A 19,869-nucleotide genomic window follows, 5' to 3' on the forward strand; every position below is an offset into this window, starting at 1 on the left:
TTCTCAAAATCATTGGGCGGGATTCTCCATCGCCTGTTTTCTGGTTTTCTGGTGCGGTGTGTCCCGCCGACAGCGGGATTCCCCGTCCCGGCAGCTGACCAATGGGGCTATCCATTGAGGGCCCCCCACGCCATCGGGAAATCCGCAGGCATGAGTGCGCTGCCGGCGAAACGGTGGTTCCTGCCGACGGAGAATCCAGCCCATTATTTAAGGATCACATTATGTGGTAGAATGTTGTGCCTCCATTTCATGGGATTGGTGTTCATCAGTCTTCGTGATGATTTGCATGCTGCACGTGCGATGTGTGTGTTGCTCATGGTATTCTCCATGTTGTGCTTGCTGTTGATGATGTTGTGTCACTTGTTGACGTTGTCTTGCTCATTGGTGATGTTGATGGTGTTGATGACCTTTTCTGCTTTTCTAGTTCAGGTTCAGTCGAGTGTGAGCTTTGGAATTGCTGCTTCACACATTTGCAGGGTTACAGGTTTTAATGACTGGATCCTGTACACTCAGTTTGTCCTCTCAACAACTCAGGCATGGATATGGTATGTTGGCTGAAGTGTTGACCTTCTAACTGTGATTCAGTGAGAAGATGTCTTACTTCTTCCTGAACAATTAGAGGACCTATTTTGCTTGACAAATTTGTCTTGCACTTTCTGGTACTGAGTAACTCAGCAGCCAACTTCATGTCAGCCTTGAGAGGTGCAGCTTGGAGTGACAATGAGTTAAGGTTTGGGTCTTCCTTTGTCTCTCAGCATTTTATGAGTGTTCTCTTGATCATCTGGGTGTGTCTTTTTATAAACCTGCGATCCCTTGGGTGATGTATTTCAGTCCAAATACAGCAAGACCTGGACAATACTTAAGGAAGTAGCCCTAGAAATAGTAGATCCATTGGTGGTCATTTTCCAAAATTCTTTGGACTCTGGAATGGTTCCTACAGATTGGAGGTTGGCTAATATAACCCCGCTATTCAAAAAGGGAGGTAAAGAGAAAACAGGTAACTATAGACCAGTGAGCCTAAAGTCAGTAGCAGGGAAGTTGCTAGAGTCCATTATCAAGTATTTCATAGCACAGCATTAGGAAAGCAGTGGTGTAATTAGACAAAGTCAGCATGAACTTTATGAAAGGGAAATCTGCTTGACATATCGACTGGAATTCTTTGAAGATGTAACTAGTAGAGTTGACCAGGGAGAGCCAGGGGATATGGTTCATTTAGACTTTCAGAAGGCTTTCGACAAGGTCAGTGGGGGGTCTCCCTAATACAGAGGTCCCTGTGGGCGGCGTCTCCCTATTACAGGAGTCCCTGCAGGGATCATTGGGGTGGTCTCTCTATTAAAGGCCTCCCTGAGAGGCTCCCTTTTGCAGCACCTCTTCCTCACACTTGGTGCTTACAGGGCCCTGGCGTTCACCCTTGGGACGGTGGTGCAGCTGGTTTGAGCATTGGCTGCCCCTGAACCACTTGGCTCTGCCATGGTTCCCCATGGTCGGCACCATTATGTCGACGTCCTCGACGATACTCCTCAGTAATTGAGATATGCTCTGCAGCGCCTCGGCAATGCTGACATGCCACTGGGACAAGCTCCGCAGCGCCTCAGCAATTTGCATTTGAGAGCGGGATATGTCCCACAAAACCTCATCAAGGTCAGCCTGGTACTGGGTCAAATCACACAGCGAGTCGGACATTCTGCCTGGACCCTCAGTCACCAACTGCACGTTGCCTTGGGCACCTTCACTAATGGTGCAGTTGTCATGCACCAGGCTCTCCACTGCGGTCTCCACCCTAGCAGTGTTGGCCTCGGTGCCACTCAATGGCGACAGCTCCAGTGCCCGTAGCCTCTGAGTCTCCTCCAAGCGCCAATGTATCTATAGACCATGAGACCATAAGACATAGGAGCGGAAGTAAGGCCATTCGGCCCATCGAGTCCACTCCACCATTCAATCATGGCTGATTTCAACTCCATTTACCTGCTCTCTCTCCATAGCCCTTAATTCCTCGAGAAATCAAGAATTTATCAACTTCTGTCTTAAAGACACTCAACGTCCCGGCCTCCACCGCCCTCTGTGGCAATGAATTCCACAGACCCACCACTCTCTGGCTGAAGAAATTTCTCCTCATCTCTGTTCTAAAGTGACTCCCTTTTATTCTGAGGCTGTGCCCCCAGGTCCTAGTCTCCCCTGCTAATGGAAACAACTTCCCTACGTCCACCCTATTTAAGCCATTCATTATATTGTAAGTTTCTATTAGATCTCCCCTCAACCTCCTAAACTCCAATGAATATAATCCCAGGATCCTCAGACGTTCATCGTATGTTAGGCCTACCATTCCTGGGATCATCCGTGTGAATCTCCGCTGGACCCGCTCCAGTGCCAGTATGTCCTTCCTGAGGTGTGGGGCCCAAAATTGCTCACAGCATTCTAAATGGGGCCTAACTAATGCTTTATAAAGCTTCAGAAGTACATCCCTGCTTTTATATTCCAAGCCTCTTGAGATGAATGACAACATTGCATTTGCTTTCTTAATGACGGACTCAACCTGCAAGTTTACCTTTAGAGAATCCTGGACTAGGACTCCCAAGTCCCTTTGCACTTCAGCATTATGAATTTTGTCACCGTTTAGAAAATAGTCCATGCCTCTATTCTTTTTTCCAAAGTGCAAGACCTCGCACTTGCCCACGTTGAATTTCATCAGCCATTTCTTGGACCACTCTCCTAAACTGTCTAAATCTTTCGGCAGCCTCCCCACCTCCTCCATACTACCTGCCCCTCCACCTATCTTTGTATCATCGGCAAACTTAGCCAGAATGCCCCCAGTCCCGTCATCTAGATCGTTAACGTATAAAGAGAACAGCTGTGGCCCCAACACTGAACCCTGCGGGACACCACTCGTCACCGGTTGCCATTCCGAAAAAGAACCTTTTATCCCAACTCTCTGCCTTCTGCCTGCCAGCCAATCGTCAATCCATGTTAGTACCTTGCCTCGAATACCATGGGCCCTTATTTTACTCAGCAGTCTCCAGTGAGGCACCTTATCAAAGGCCTTTTGGAAGTCAAGATAGACAACATCCATTGGCTCTCCTTGGTCTAACCTATTTGTTATCTCTTCAAAGAACTCTAACAGGTTTGTCAGGCACGACCTCCCCTTACTAAATCCATGCTGACTTGTCCTAATCCAACCCTGCACTTCCAAGAATTTAGAAATCTCATCCTTAACAATGGATTCTAGAATCTTGCCAACAACCGAGGTTAGGCTAATTGGCCTATAATTTTCCATCTTTTTCCTTGTTCCCTTCTTGAACAGCGGGGTTACAACAGCGATTTTCCAATCCTCTGGGACTTTCCCTGACTCCAGTGACTTTTGAAGGATCCTAACTAACGCATCCACTATTTCTTCAGCTATCTCCTTTAGAACTCTAGGATGTAGCCCATCTGGGCCCGGAGATTTATCAATTTTTAGACCTCTTAGTTTCTCTAGCACTTTCTCCTTTGTGATGGCTACCATATTCAACTCTGCCCCTGACTCTCCTGAATTGTTGGGATATTACTCATGTCTTCTACTGTGAAGACTGACGCAAAGTATTTATTTAGTTCCTCAGCTATTTCCTTGTCTCCCATCACTAGATTACCAGCGTCATGTTGGAGTGGCCCAATGTCTACTTTTGCCTCCCGTTTGTTTTTAATGTATTTAAAGAAACTTTTACTATCATTCCGAATGTTACTGGCTAGCCTACCTTCATATTTGATCCTCTCTTTCCTTATTTCTCTCTTTGTTATTCTCTGGTTGTTTTTGTAGCCTTCCCAATCGTCTGACTTCCCACTACTCTTTGCTACATTGTAGGCTTTCTGTTTTGCTTTGATGCATTCCCTAACTTCCTTTGTCAGCCATGGCTGCCTAATCCCCCTTCTGATAACCTTTATTTTCTTTGGGGTGAACCTCTGTACTGTGTCCTTTTCGAGGAGGTCACTAAGATGATTGATGCAGGTAGGGCAGTGGATGTTGTCTATATGGACTTCAGTAAGGCCTTTGACAAGGTCCCTCATGGTAGACTAGTACAAAAGATGAAGTCACACGGGATCAGTGGTGAACTGGCAAGGTGGATACAGAACTGGCTAGGCCATAGAAGGCAGAGAGTAGCAATGGAAGGATGCTTTTCTTATTGGAGGGCTGTGACCAGTGGTGTTCCACAGGGATCAGTGCTGGTACCTTTGCTCTTTGTAGTATATATAAATGATTTGGAGGAAAATGTAACTGGTTTGATTAGTAAGTTTGCAGACGACACAAAGGTTGGTGGAATTGCGGATAGCGATGAGGACTGTCGGAGGATACAGCAGGATTTAGATTGTTTGGAGACTTGGGCGGAGAGATGGCAGATGGAGTTTAATCCGGACAAATGTGAGGTAATGCATTTTGGAAGGTCTAATGCAGGTAGGGAATATACAGTGAATGGTAGAACCCTCAAGAGTATTGAAAGTCAAAGAGATCTAGGAGTACAGGTCCACAGGTCATTGAAAGGGGCAACACAGGTGGAGAAGGTAGTCAAGAAGGCATACGGCATGCTTGCCTTCATTGGCCGGGGCATTGAGTATAAGAATTGGCAAGTCATGTTGCAGCTGTATAGAACCTTAGTTAGGCCACACTTGGAGTATAGTGTTCAATTCTGGTCGCCACACTACCAGAAGGATGTGGAGGCTTTAGAGAGGGTGCAGAAGAGATTTACCAGAATGTTGCCTGGTATGGAGGGAATTAGCTATGAGGAGCGGTTGAATAAACTCGGTTTGTTCTCACTGGAACGAAGGAGGTTGAGGGGAGACCTGATAGAGGTATACAAAATTATGAGGGGCATAGACGGAGTGGATAGTCAGAGGCTTTTCCCCAGGGTAGAGGGGTCAATTACTAGGGGGCATAGGTTTAAGGTGAGAGGGGCAATGTTTAGAGTAGATGTAGGAGGCAAGTTTTTTACGCAGAGGGTAGTGGTTGCCTGGAACTCGCTACCGGAGAAGGTGGTGGAAGCAGGGACGATAGTGACATTTAAGGGGCATCTTGACAAATAAATGAATAGGATGGGAATAGAGGGATACAGACCCAGGAAATGTAGAAGATTGTAGTTTAGTCAGGCAGCATGGTCGGCACGGGCTTGGAGGGCCGAAGGGCCTGTTCCTGTGCTGTACATTTCTTTGTTCTTTGTTCTTTGTTTGTCCTCAATTACTCCCAGAAACTCCTGCCATTGCTGTTCTACTGTCTTTCCCACTAGGCTCTGCTCCCAGTCGATTTTCGTCAGTTCCTCCCTCGTGCCCCTGTAGTTACCTTTATTTAACTGTAACACCTTTACATCTGATTCTACCTTCTTTCTTTCAAATTGGAGATTGAATTCTCCTATATTATGATCACTGCCTCTTAAGTGTTCCCTTACTTTAAAATCTTTAATCAAGTCTGGCTCATTACATAACAGTAAGTCCAGAATGGCCTGTCCCCTCGTGGGCTCCATCACAAGCTGTTCCAAAAAGCCCCCCTGTAAACATTCAATGAATTCCCTTTCCTTGGGTCCACTGGCAACATTATTTACCCAGTCCACCTGCATATTGAAGTCCCCGATGATCACTGTGCCTTTCTGACATGCACTTTCTATTTTGTGGTGCATTTTGTGCCCCTGGTCCTGACCACTGTTAGGAGGCCTGTACATAACTCCCATTATGGTTTTTTTGCCTTTGCCAACTCTACCCACACAGACTCCACATCATCTGACCCTATGTCGTTTAGTGCTATTGATTTAATTTCATTCCTAATTAACAAGGCAACCCCGCCCCCTCTGCCCACCTCTCTGTCTTTTTGATAGGTTGTGAATCCCTGGATGTTTAAATGCCAGTCCTGAACCCCCTGCAACCACGTCTCTGTGATGCCTACCACATCATACCTGCCAGTCACAATCTGGGCCACAAGCTCATCTACCTTGTTCCGTACACTGCGCGCATTTAAATATAGCACCTTTAATTCTCTATTGACCGTCCCTTTTTGTTTTCTTAGTGTGTTGGACCTTGGTTTACTGAGCCTTTCCATACACTGTGTCATATTTTGTGGGACGGGGACTATCGTAACCTCTCCTGAGTTCTGTCTTTACGTGCTTTTTTGTATTCCTAAGCAGCTACGCTTCCCACTGATTACTTCACCTCTTGGTTCCCTGACTTTCCCTTCCCCCCCAATCTCTAGTTTAAAGTCCTATTGACCACCCTATTTACTCTTTTCGCCAGAACACTGGTCCCAGCTCGGTTCAGGTGGAGACCATCCCAACAGTATAGGTCCCCCCGTCCCAAAACTGATGCCAGTGTCCCATGAAAAGGAACCCCTCTTTCCCACACCACTCTTTCAGCCACGTGTTAACTTCCCTTATTCTTGCCTCCCTATGCCAATTTGCACGTGGCTCGGGCAATAATCCGGAGATTATGACCCTTGAGGAATGATGCTGATATCTCCCTCTGAATGTCCCACTCTAACATCTCCATCAGCTCCAGGATGACCTCTTCCTCAGGCTCAGCATCAGGCTGGGACCCAGCTGGGTCCTGGGATCCAGCAGATTTCTGACTGCTGCCTTGCCTGGGGGTTCCTGCCCCCACCTGATGTATATCAGCAGCAGTGTGGTGCTCATCAGATTGTGCCTCAGGATCCTGACGACTGACATGTCCCATCGAGATGTGTGTATCTGCACTGGTGGAGGGTGTGAATAAAAGATGTGATGCAATTATTATGGTGGCATCCTCCATTGGCCTCATGGGAGACTGGAGAGTGGATCCGGGTCGAGTGCTCTTTCGGAGGGTCGGTACAGACAAGATGGGCCGAAGGCCTCCTTCTGAACTCGAGGGATTCTATGAATTTCATCTTCTGAAGGTCTTTCTACATCATTTTGGGTAAAATAATTGTGGATCTGGCTAGCAGGACACCATCTTCTAGTGAGAGGTCATCTCTGATAGACCATTACTGCTGCATTGCTGGCCAAGCTTGATGTATCCTATTGGGCCAACCCTGGATCACTTGCTGAGAGAGCATCTGTAACCCTTCATCTGCACTCACCTCATCTCTAATTTCTCAGTTTTGGAGCTATTACGTTCATTTGGAGATGGATCTTTACACGTAAATGTTTTACCTCATGTTTCTTATGTGGTGACAGATGAGATAGGCCATCTACTCGTACCATTTATCTTCTTGTCTTGTAGTTCAGAGTGAACTTGTAACTTTAAAATCTCAAGAATAACATCCGCAGTCCCTGGGGCTGTAAGGCAGCAATGCTAACCAGTATGCCACCATACTGCCCACATCCATATGCCCTTAGCAAAAGTTCTCTGTGTATGATTTCAGGTAATGTTCGAGTTTTGGAAGTGACTGCTGTTGGTTTTCTATCTTGTAGCAGAACTGCTTGGAGTTTCCATCCTTGAGTCACTGTGACTTTATCAGGACTTTGCTTGACTCTGTCAGGCACACCATTCCAAAGAATAAGCATTCTGCCACCTTCACAATACACATATCTGCATGTATCTTGATCAAAGCTTTCCTGGTTCTCTCCATGGCTCCATTTAAATAGCAGTCATGATCTTTTTCATCCACATCATAGACTTGGATATAACCTGCTATGTTGACTGCTCCTTCACATCCCTTGCATAGCTTGTCTACTTTTGATTGGAACACATCGTGGCTCACATGAAGGCCAAAGGGTAGACAATGAAAATAGTACTGTACAAAGAAGTTGAATATTGTCAAAGGTGATGATTCCTTGTCAGAATTCACATTCAGTGGCCATTGGCAGCAAGCTTAATGAAAACATTTGTTTGTGCAAAGGGCGAGTATGGTCTGTTCCAGTGTTGGAATAGAGTAGTGATTCATATTTATGGCTTGATTTGGGATTCAGGCAAATTCTTAGCTGTCCATTTGGCTTCTCTCTCACAACAGAAACATAGAAAATAGGAACAGGAGTCGGCCATTCGGCCCTTCAAGCCTGCTCCGGCCATTCATCATGATCATGGCTGATCGTCCAATTCAATAACCTGCTCCCGATTTCCCACATATCCTTTGATCTCTTTAGCCCCAAGAGCAATATCTAACTTCTTGAAAGCATACAATGTTTTGGCCTCAACTGCTTTCTCTGGTAATAAATTCAACAGGTTTGCCACTCTCCAGGTGAAGAAATTTCTCATCTCAGTCCTAAATAGTGTATCCTTAGACTGTGACTCCTGGTTGTGGACTTCCCCACCATCAGGAACATCCTTTCTGTCTAGTCGTGTTAGAATTTTATAGGGTTCTATGAGATTCCCCCCCCCTCATTCTTCTCAACTCCAGCGAATATAATCCTAACAAACTCAATCTCTCCTCATATGTCCCGCCATCTAGGAATCAGTATGAACTCTCTCTATACCAAAAAATCCATCCTCAGGAGACCAAAACTGCACATAATATTCCAGGTGTAGTCTTACCATGTTCCAGGTATTGTCTCGCCAAGGCCCTGTATAATTGCAGCAAGACATCCCTGCTCCTGTTCTCAAATCCTCTAAATATGAAGGCCAACATGCCACTTCCCTTCTTTACTGTCTGTTGCACCTGTGTGCTTATTTTCAGTGATTGGTGTGCAAGAACACTCAGGTCTCGTTGCACATTCCCCTCTCTCAATCTATAGCTATTCAGATAATAATCTGCCTTCCTGTTTTTGCTACCAAAGTGAATAACCTCACATTTATCCACATTATGCTGCATCTGCTATGCACTTGTCCACTGACTCAACATGTCCAAATCACAATGAAATATCTCTGCATCTCCGCACAGCTCACCTTCCCACCTAGCTTTGTATCATCTGCAAATTTGGAGACATTTCATTTAAGTTCCCTCACAAGGCTGCATGGCAGCACAGTGGTTAGCACTGCTGCCCCACAGACATAATTCCAGCCTTGGGTAACTGTCTGTGGGAGTTTCCATGTTCTCTCATTTCTGCATGAATTTCCTCTGGTGCTCTAGTTGCTCCCACAGTTCAAAGATGTGCAGGTTAGGTGGGGTAGGGCGGGGGAATAGGCCTAAGTAAAGTGCTCTTTCAGAAGGTTGATACAGACATAATGGGCCGAAGGTCCTCCTTCTGCACTGTAGGAAATCTATGTTCTAAACCATTAATATATATTGTGAATAGTTGGGGACCTAGCATTGATACCTGCGGTACCCCATTAGTTCTTGCCTGTCATTTGGAAAAATACCCATTTAACCCTACACTTTGTTTCCTGTCTGCCAACCAGTTTTCTATCCATCTCAATACACTCCTATGCGCTTTAAACTTACACATTAATCTCGCATGTGGGAACTTTGTCAAGAACCTTCTGCAAGTCCAAATAAATCACACCCTTTGGCTCCCCTTGTCAACTCTACTAGTTAATCTTTGAGGAATTCTTGTAGATTTGTTAAGCATGATTTCTCTTTTATAAATCCATGCTCACCATGTCCTATCCTGCTGCTGTTTTCCAAGTGTTCTGCTATTAAATCTTTTATAATGAACTCTAGTATTTTCCCCACTACCAGCATTAGGCTGACGGTTCTGTAATTCCCTGTTTTCTCTCAACCTCCCGTTTTAAATAGTGGGGTTACATTAGTTACCCTCCAATCTGTAAGAACTGTTTCAGAGTCTATAAAATCTTGGAAGACAATCACCAATGCATCCACTATTTCCAGGGTCACCTCCTTAATTATTCTGTAGATTATCAGGTTTATCGGCTTTCAATCCCATTAATTTTTCCAACACCATTTCCCTGCTAATATTGATTTCCTTCAGTTCCTTGCTTTCACTCAAACTTGTGTTCCCCCAACATTTCTGGTGCAGTGATTTCTGATTAGATTTATCAAATCTGTACACTCTGTGACCCTGACACTCATTTCCTCTCATGGAGCTCTTTTTCAAGTTTATTTTTTAATTCAATTGGTACTTTAAGTGGGAGGCGGTGCAGTAAATCGATGGTTTCTACTTTGAATCATTAGTGATATGATATTCAAAATCTTCAAAGTATCGAACCGTCTCATGAAAAAACTCTGGATATGTTTGGGCCAGATCTTTCTTGCTTCTGACTGGAGGGCACTTTTCAATGTGTGTACCACCTCAGAGATTCTTCCTTTGTCTCATGGTACCCTGAGATCAGTTGCAACTCTTCGCAACTGCTCAACACCATCTGTTTCAGTAAGGTAGAATATACAGTTAATCTCTCTTCCTTTATGTGTCCTCTGATGTGGGTTGTCCGCAGCTGTCAAATCTCAGTTCCACCACATGCCGCTGTCCACATTGCATTGGTTGGAGTCTGAGTGGGATTATTTTGCTCTGTGCCTTGGTATCAAGCTTCAGATGCATGGGTGTGGGCTTAATTCTTATCCTTTCCCTGGTCTGAGTGGTTGGGTGAAATTCTTTTCTCTGAGAAATGTCACATCCAGCAATTCATGCAGTGGGGCAGTTTATATGTCTATTGTGCCCTGAAATTCATTGTCATTTTCCAGGCTATAGATATTTTGGTTTCTTGTACTTCTCATTTGCTCTCTGTTGCTCTGCCTCTGCTAACTCTTTTATCATCTTCTTTTGTTGCTCTGCACATCTTTTCCCAGTAGGTTCTCCACAAGCTCTGCAGTTGGATCAATGTGCAGGACATTTCCTTCTGTCTGTGAGCTCACGTGGTCACCCACAGCTCTTGAAACTCTTTCTCTCTCTGCATTCTTCTGTTGTTGTTTAACTGCATGAGCTCTGCTGCCTTTGCTTTGACCGAACTGAAGGATAGCCATTTGGGTAGTAAGCATCTTCAATTGTCTCTTCAAGGCTTCATGTGTGCCTGCGGCGTAAATCACGTGTGATATTGTGAGCTTGTCTTTTCGATTCAAGATTTTTGGATTTCAGGTTGCGCAGCATTCCAAATGAGCTGGTCTACAGCCTTTCATCCAGTTCTTTGAATTTACATTTGCTGATTACAGATCTCAATCTAATTATTTTTAAATGTCAGCAGGCTCACCTGGTTCCTGTCTCAGGCTTTGAAATTCATGATTTGAATCTGATGGTTTGACTTTGACTGGAGATGTGTGCTGAATTTCTCAAAAATTTTGTCTGTATTTTTACTATCATCCTCATTCATTTCCCAGCTATTGAATAGGTTTAAACCTTTCCCTCCTGTTCACAAAAGCATGATCCATTGAATATAGAGGCTGGTGGAAGGTGAGGAAGAGGAAGTCGATAATGGTTCTGAGAGGAAGGGGAAGGGGTGAGAGTAGAAGTGTGTGGGGATTGGACATGGTTCAGGGCCCTGTCAACCCTCATATTGAGTGGGAATCCTCAGTTGACAACAAAAGGAAAGCACACCAAGGAGTGTTGGTGTGGAACGTTACACCATCAGAACAAATGTGACAGAGTCAAAGAAACTGGGAGAATGGTAAAGAGTCCCTGCATGAAGCAGTTTGTGAGAAGGTGTGGGCAAGGTAACTGTGAAAGTCCATGAGTTTGCAGTGAATATCATTTGATAGCCCATCCTTAGAAATGGAACCAGAGAAGTCAATGAAGGGAAGTGAAGAGTCAGAGATGGACCAGGTGCAGGTCAGAGAAGGGTAAAAATTGGTAACAAAAGCCAATGACATATTTCAGTTTATGGTGAGAGCAGGAGATGGCACCAATATAGCCATCAAGGTACTGGAAAAAGAGATGAGTTAGGGGGCCTGAGGTGGGCTGGAGCAAGATATGTTCCACATTTGGCAAAGAAGACAAGCATAGCTGGGACCTATTAGGGTACCCATAGCAACACAGTTTATTTGTCGAAAAGGAGTTAAATTGAAGAAGAAGTTGCTTAGAGTGAGTACAATCTCAGCCAGGTGGATCATAGAATCGTGGAATTTACAGTGCAGAAGGAGGCCATTTGGCCCATCAAGTCTGCACCGGCATTCGGCCTCTGCTAGATAGAGGTCAGGACAGCAGACAACAAGAATGGCAACCTTACGGTGTTAGCGTTGGACCGTTGGAAGAGAAAAGAGTGAAATAAGTTCACAAGGAGACAGATTTGAGTGAGTGAGAAGACCAGAGAAATTGGGGAAGCCAATATCATCCCAGCATTTCTTGATGAAAATATCAAGAGAGGATCAGAGACCAGCAGAGGGAAGAAGGGTCCAGGTGGAGGGAGAATATTAGAGATGGATAAACAAGTTTCCATGCGTCTGGAATGGAAGGAAACAGATTTTTAGCCCACTGTATTCTGTCAATATGTCAGCAGAACTGGAAAGGGTGGGAGGAGATGATTGAAGGATGTACATTGTTGATTCCTCACCTATTTTAAGTCATTTTGATTCGCTGGTACCTGTGTCACTTACCATGAACCTGTCCGTTTGTGGGTGAATGTATTGCAAAATATTCAAATAAGACAAATGTGTTTCGCATCACTTACACCACAGCAACACTGGAGCCAGGAACAGCTGTTCACTCCCAGCATGCAGAATTGTTGGGATGGTAGATGAGAATGTTTAAGATTTCAATCCACAGTTCGGCAAAGTATTTGAAAGTGCATCTTTATCTGCTTTCAAAGAGGACAAACAGCAAGCTGCAGTATGATGGACTTCTAAGGCTTGCTGTTGCCAGTCACTGCATATTTTCTTCCAGTTAGACTCCCTGGAGAAGGCTAGCAGTCTCATAGAAATTAGATAATTAGCGGACAGGATTTTTGATGAATGCACCTCTTTGAGGAGAGACAGATATTTACAACAATAATAATAAGTTGTGCCAGGTTGAGCAAAAATGTTCATTCTTCCAGTCTTTTCAATCCTTTTCATCTTATATTTTCAAACAGCTAAATGTCTGTAGCTGAAGGGTGAGCATCAGGAGAGGTGGGAACTATCACAGCCATTCAGATGTATGAGGGCCATGCGTTAGAATATTTTCACTGAAAAATATGTTGCTACAAATTAGTATTTTTAGGGATGTCACTACATATTAATACATATTGAGATCGGAGACGTAATTTAACCGGAAAATAAATCTATATCTAGTTTTGGGTGTGTTTATTGGAGTGTTTCTTGGCGGCTGCAGACCCCACCCCACTGTTTTTCATGCTCCTCCACCCCAACCTTGGGGAGGCACCCGGGAATACCCCCTCAACTCCCCTCCACCTGGCACCGAGGCATCCTGTATTATGGGGCAAGGGTTAGAGAACACCAAAGTATATCATGGAGTTCACCAGACCCACAACTTTTAATAGATTTTGGTTATGAGGAGCACAAGGGCCCACTTTCCAGGTGCGATGCAACAGAGATCTTAAGTATTTTTAAACTAAACAATGTTCATTCTGTGAATCCAGTTAACATTTTCTAAACACACAGTAAACATCTTATCAACTACCAACACAGATACACCCCCCCCCCCCCCCAAGATACAATATTCTGTGGGTAACCCTTCGTAACTTTCCTAACAACATCCATAAGTCAAAGACCCTTTTTAACAAAGACAGTAGGTTTGCATACCTTACAGAAACAGGTATTACTTTGAAATCATCAAGAGATCTGGAGACATTCTTTGGCATGCAGAGAGAGAGGGGCCAAAATACACCTCCTTGGTTTGAATGCAGCTCTCCAACTGAAAACAAAACTAAAACTCAAAACAGTTTCCAGCTCAAAACAAAAGTAAAAGGGTGAGCCAGGCTCCACCCACACAATTACATCACTGCAGCCACTTGAGAAGACAAACATTTCTTAAAGTGACATTCCCATTGTAGAGGGTGCCATCTCCGCTACTCCACTACTGGGCCGATATCTGGGGTTTGAATATCTGTGTGTGTCTCTCTCCAGCTGGCACTGAAACTTCAGAGGCCAGGGGATGTCGCACTGGGACACTTCCACTGAAGAGAGCACTGATTCAAGCCTGCCGTTTATTCCTAACCGACAGCCTGAGACTTATATCACACAGATCTCCAGACCCCTACCAATACCCAGGTGATTCTCTCTCTTGCCGGTGGTGCAACACTCACCCGGTTCCTACTCCACTAGAGTAGCTTTCCCAAGAGAGAGAATAGGACACTGCTGTTTATTCCCTAACCAGCAGTCTGTCCTGAGTGAATCGCTCAAGATGACCCTCGATTCCTGAACCCGGAATTAAGGTGAGGAGTATTTTAACAATGACTTGGTCAGAGGTCGCTGGTGAAAGATTGAAGAATTTAAACAACTCCAATTATCATCAAATCAAGGTTTATTGCAAAACCCAGGTCAAAATCATCAACAGAAGAAACACAATAAAATCTTATGCTCTAATACAAACTAAGGCTATTCAAAAGTAATACAGCGGACACAACGAAAATTCTTATGATTACACAGTTTTTAGCAATATCACAAGGCACAAAACAAGTTCCCTTCCCCAAAGCCTCAACCACTATTAAAGTCAAGGGAGTTTCGTAAGCTGCTGCAGGGTACTTACGGTCACAGGCTGCAGAGGTCAAGTCAGGGGTGCAGAGGTCGAGCCAAGAACGAAGAGACCCTCAATCGAAACACAGCCCCTTTTATATTGTTTTACCTGGCTTTGTCCTGTGATCGGCCAGCCCCTTTTGCATTGAAAAAGGTAAGGTTTAAAGTTCCCGCTGGTCCCGCCCCCTTTGGGCCGGTCAGACCTGTCGAGATGGGAGTACCTCCCCTAGGTCCGCCTCCAGTCTGTTTTTTTTGAGATAACGAGGTTGAGCTCCCTTGAAGATTTTCAAAGACTTCCATCTGCTCCGGAGATAGCTGCTATGTTGATGGGGTGTTGATTGGATTCTGCTCTGGTGGAGGCAAAGTCCTTTACATCTGCATGGGGCTATGACCATCCCATTGTCCTGCTTGCATGCAAGCCTCCTGTGTATTCCCGTGCCCCTTTGTCTGTGTTTTGATGTTATCTTGTTGTCTGGCTCCTTCTTCCTTGTAGCTCCTAGGGGGGTGTTTGTAAATATTTATGTACTTATGTCCCTACTCAGCTCAGCGGACCAAGCCTGCTGGGAAAACTGGTTCTGTTCTCTTGGCTGAAAAGTCAGTTTACAGTCTCTGAGTTTTTATGCTTGGGCAGTTCCAAAAGGGCCGAATTGCCCGAAAACCTTACACCATGACACCTGGCACTGCCAACCTGCCAGTGCCCCTGCTAGTGTCCCTGGGATGAATGTGCATTGATCCTTGAAAGAGGCAGGACATATTGAGAGAGTGGTTATCAAAGCATATAGGATCTTGGGTTCACAAGTTGAGTATTAAGTACAAAAGCAGGGAAGATATGCTGAACCTTTATAAAGTTCTGGTTGAGCCACAGCTAGAGAATCAGGCACAGTTTTGGTCACCACATTTTCGGAAATATGTATGTGCCCTTGAGAGGGTGGAGAGGAGATTTACCGCAATGGTTCCTGGGATGGGGGATTTTAGCCACAAGTTAAGTTGCAAAATCTGGCATTGTTTCCCCTTGAACGAAAGGAATTTGAGGGAAGATTTGATAGAGGTGCATAAGATATGATAGGTTTGGAGAAGGAAAATGAGGTAAAACTGATCCCATTGGATGAAGGAACAAGGAGAAGGAGACAAAGCTTCAAGGTGTTGGGCAACAGATTAGGGAGGATGCGGGGAAAACCATTTTTAAGTCGTGAGTGGCAATGACCTGGAGTTCTCTGTCCATGAGGACGGTAGAAGCAGAGACAATCAATGACTCCAGAAGGAAATTGGATCGACACTTGAAGGAAATAAACATGCAGGATCAGGAGGATAGAGTGGGGGAATGAAACTGACTGGGTTGCTCCATAGAGAGCTGGTATGGACTCGATAGGTAGGATCTTTTGGATAATGGGGTTTCCCTGCAAACTCGCTGATGGTGTGTAGCAACTTTTCCCTCATGACTCCATAACATTGAAAAATATCATGTTGACTTGACAAAGGAACTGCATTGGTATCATTAATGATGTGCATTGCTACAGCACATATAAATATAGAAACATGTCCAAAGGCCGTCACAGAAATGCAATATGTAAAGAAAATGCCCATTGTTATAACTCCCATGAGACCATGGAGATGACCTGATTGATTTCCCCCGCGGGATTCATGGAGTACAAGCTCTCCCACTGAGGGGTGGTAGCCCTGCAGCGGGCCCGTTAGTTCCCCGAGATAAAAGTCACCCCAGGGGGAACCCGGCAACTCGAAATGGTCCCAGCTGGGACTTGGACTGCTGGTCAGTTGTTGTTGTGTTTCCTAGCTGTGGAGTAGGAGAGAAACTACATTTGAGTCACCTTTTCGGGACTCCTCATTGTCTACAATATTTGTAACGAGGATACAACGGAACTACAGACGGCACTGCAGGCCATTCAGATTACGGCTGTTTCTAACACAAGGGAGCAAGGTTTGGACTGTTTCAAAAATGCAGCTCTCCGATAGACTCGAGGCATTTGATGCGAATGTGGAAGACTAGGCTCAGTACGCGGAGCACGTGCGCTATTTTTTCAGTGTGAATGCTATTACTAGGGAAGACCGCCAGAAGATGATTCTTTTGACCGCCTGAGAAACCCCCACTTTCAGCGTCATGAACAGTCTAACCTGCCGTGTGGCTCCAGACTTTGAATAATTGGTGGCATTCGTAGCAAACAACTATGGCCCTAAGCCGTACCTGTATGGGTGTTGGTTAACCATCATGATGGACCACAAGCAACTACTCAGACTGTTTAAAGAGGACAAGGTGATTCCACCCATAACATCTGCCCGGATACAACATTGGGCCCTATTGTTAGTGGCGTACAATTACGTGTTTGAACATTTGACGTTCCCAACACGCTACAATCCCCCCCCCCCCGACCCAGCTCCATAACAGCCAGAAACGCAACCACGGGCGAAGCGGAGAAGACAACCTCCACCACTCCCTACAATTGTCATGAGAATGTCACTTTAAGAAATGTTTGGCTGCTCATGTTACTGCAGTGATGTCAGAGTGTGGGTGGAGCTAAGCTCTGGCTCTGCTTTTTAGTTACACTTTGAGAAAAACTTGGCTGTGTCTGTGTTTTTTTTGGTTTCATTTCAGTGTTGGAGCTGAAGCCAGACAAGGCAGGTGTACTGTTGTTCTCTCTGCCATAAAAAGACTATCGCTTGATCATTTGGTGAATTCAGAATTATAAATGTTCTCAGTAGTGAATTTAAACCTGATGTGCTTCTGTTAAAAGGTGTTTCTTTTGTCTTCTGGATGTTGTTTGGGACTTTATTAAGGATTACTTTGTGTTGTATTCTTTGGGGGTTGCCTTTGAATTAATGGTTGCTAAGATGTTCACTGTATGTTTTAAAAAGGTGAACTTGAGTTCATATAATAAACATTGTTTTGCTTTAAAAAATACTTTCCCATTTCTGCTCTACCACACCTGTAGAGTGGGCCGTGTGCTCCCCATACCACAATCTTGTAAAAGTTGTGGGTCAGGTGAACTCCATGATACATTGAACATAGAACATAGAACATTACAGCGCAGTACAGGCCCTTCGGCCCTCGATGTTGCGCCGACCTGTGAAACCACTCTAAAGCCCATCTACACTATTCCCTTATTGTACATATGTCTATCCAATGACCATTTGAATGTCCTTAGTGTTGGCGAGTCAACTACTGTTGCAGGCAGGGCATTCCACGCCCTTACTGCTCTCTGAGTAAAGAACCTACCTCTGACATCTGTCTTATATCTATCTCCCCTCAATTTAAAGGTACGTCCCCTCATGCTAGACATCACCATCCGAGGAAAAAGGCTCTCACTGTCCACCCTATCCAATCCTCTGATCATCTTGTATGCCTCAATTAAGTCACCTCTTAACCTTCTTCTCTCTAATGAAAATAGCCTCAAGTCCCTCAGCCTTTCCTCATAAGATCTTTCCTCCATACCAGGCAACATTCTGGTAAATCTCCTCTGCACCCTTTCCAATGCTTCCACATCCTTCCTATAATGCGGCGACCAGAATTGCACGCAATACTCAAAATCCGGCCGCACCAGAGTGTTGCATAGCTGCAACATGACCTCATGGCTCCTAAACTCAATCCCTCTACCAATAAAAGCTAACACACCATACGCCTTCTTAACAACCCTCTCAACCTGGGTGGCAAAAAATCAGGGATCTATGTACATGGACACCGAGATCTCTCTGCTCATCCACACTGCCAAGAATCTGACCATTAGCCCAGTACTCTGCCTTCCTGTTATTCCTTCCAAAATGAATCACCTCACACTTTTCTGCATTAACTCAATTTGCCACCTCTCAGCCCAGCGCTGCAGCTTATCTATTTTCCTCTGTAACTTGTAACATCCTTCCGCACTGTCCACAACTCCACCGACTTTAGTGTCATCTGCAAATTTACTCACCCGTCCTTCTACACCCTCCTCCAGGTCATTTATAAAAATGACAAGCAGCAGTGGCCCCAAAACAGATCCTTGTGGTACACCACTAGTAACTGGACACCAGTCTGAACATTTCCCATCAACCACCACCCTTTGTCTTCTTCCAGCTAGCCAATTTCTGATCCAAACTGCTAATTCACCCTGAATCCCATGCCTCCATATTTTCTGCAGTAGCCTACCATGGGGAACCTTATCAAACGCTTTACTGAAATCCATATACACCACATCAACTGCTTTACCCTCATCCACCTGTTTGGTCACCTTCTCAAAGAACTCTATAAGATTTGTGAGGCACGACCTACCCTTCACAAAACCGTGTTAACTATCTCTAATCAAATTATTCCTTTCCAGGTGATTATACATCCTATCTCTTATAAACCTTTCCAAGATTTTTCCCACAACAGAAGTAAGGCTCACTGGTCTATAGTTACCGGAGTTATCTCTACTCCCCTTCTTGAACAAGGGGACAACATTTGCTATCCTCCAGTCTTCTGGCACTATTCCTGTAGACAAAGATGAATTAAAGATCAAGGCCAAAGGCTCAGCAATCTCCTCCCTAGCTTCCCACAGAACCCTAGGATAAATCCCATCCGGCCCAGGTGACTTATCTATTTTCACACTTTTCAGAATTGCTAACACCTCCTCCTTATGAACCTCAAGCCCTTCTAGTCTAGTAGATTGAATCTCAGTATTCTCCTTGACAACATTGTCTTTTTCCTGTGTGAATTCTGATGAAAAATATTCATTTAGCACCTCTCCTATCTCCTCGGACTCCAAGCACAACTTCCCACTACTGTCCTTGACTGGCCCTACTCTTACCCTAGTCATTCTTTTATTCCTGACATATCTATCGAAAGCTTTAGGGTTATCCTTGATCCTACCTGCCAAAGACTTCTCATGTCCCCTCCTGGCTCTTCTTAGCTCTCTCTTTAGGTCCTTCCTAGCTAACTTGTAACTCTCGAGCGCCCTAACTGAACCTTCATGTCTCATCTTTACATAAGCCTCCTTCTTCCTCTTGACAAGTGTTTCGACTGCTCTAGTAAACCACGTTCCCTCACTCGACCACTTCCTCCCTGCCTGACAGGTACATACTTATCAAGGACACACAGTAGCTGTTCCTTGAACAAGCTCCACATTTCCATTGTGCCCATCCCCTGCAGTTTTCCTCTCCATCCAATGTATCCTAAGTCTTGCCTCATTGAATCATAATTGCCTTTGGGGTTCCTTAAACCCTAGCTCATAACACAATAGAGGGACTTTAGGATTGGGGGGGGCGCGGGGTAGAGATGTTATAACCTCCAAGGCACCCACCGGGATTACCTAATTGATCTCTCTGTGGGGCTCGTGGAGGATGAGCTCCCTCTTGAGGGCTGGAGGCCCAACAGCGGGCTCGTTAATTCCCTGAGATAAAAGCCGGTCCAGGAGGGAGGCGACATCTCAGGATGGTCCCGGCTGGGACTTGGACTGTCATTTAGTTGCTCTGTATCCTACCTGTGA

The sequence above is a fragment of the Scyliorhinus torazame genome, chromosome 2 (genome assembly GCF_047496885.1).
Source record: "Scyliorhinus torazame isolate Kashiwa2021f chromosome 2, sScyTor2.1, whole genome shotgun sequence".
NCBI lineage: Eukaryota > Metazoa > Chordata > Chondrichthyes > Carcharhiniformes > Scyliorhinidae > Scyliorhinus > Scyliorhinus torazame.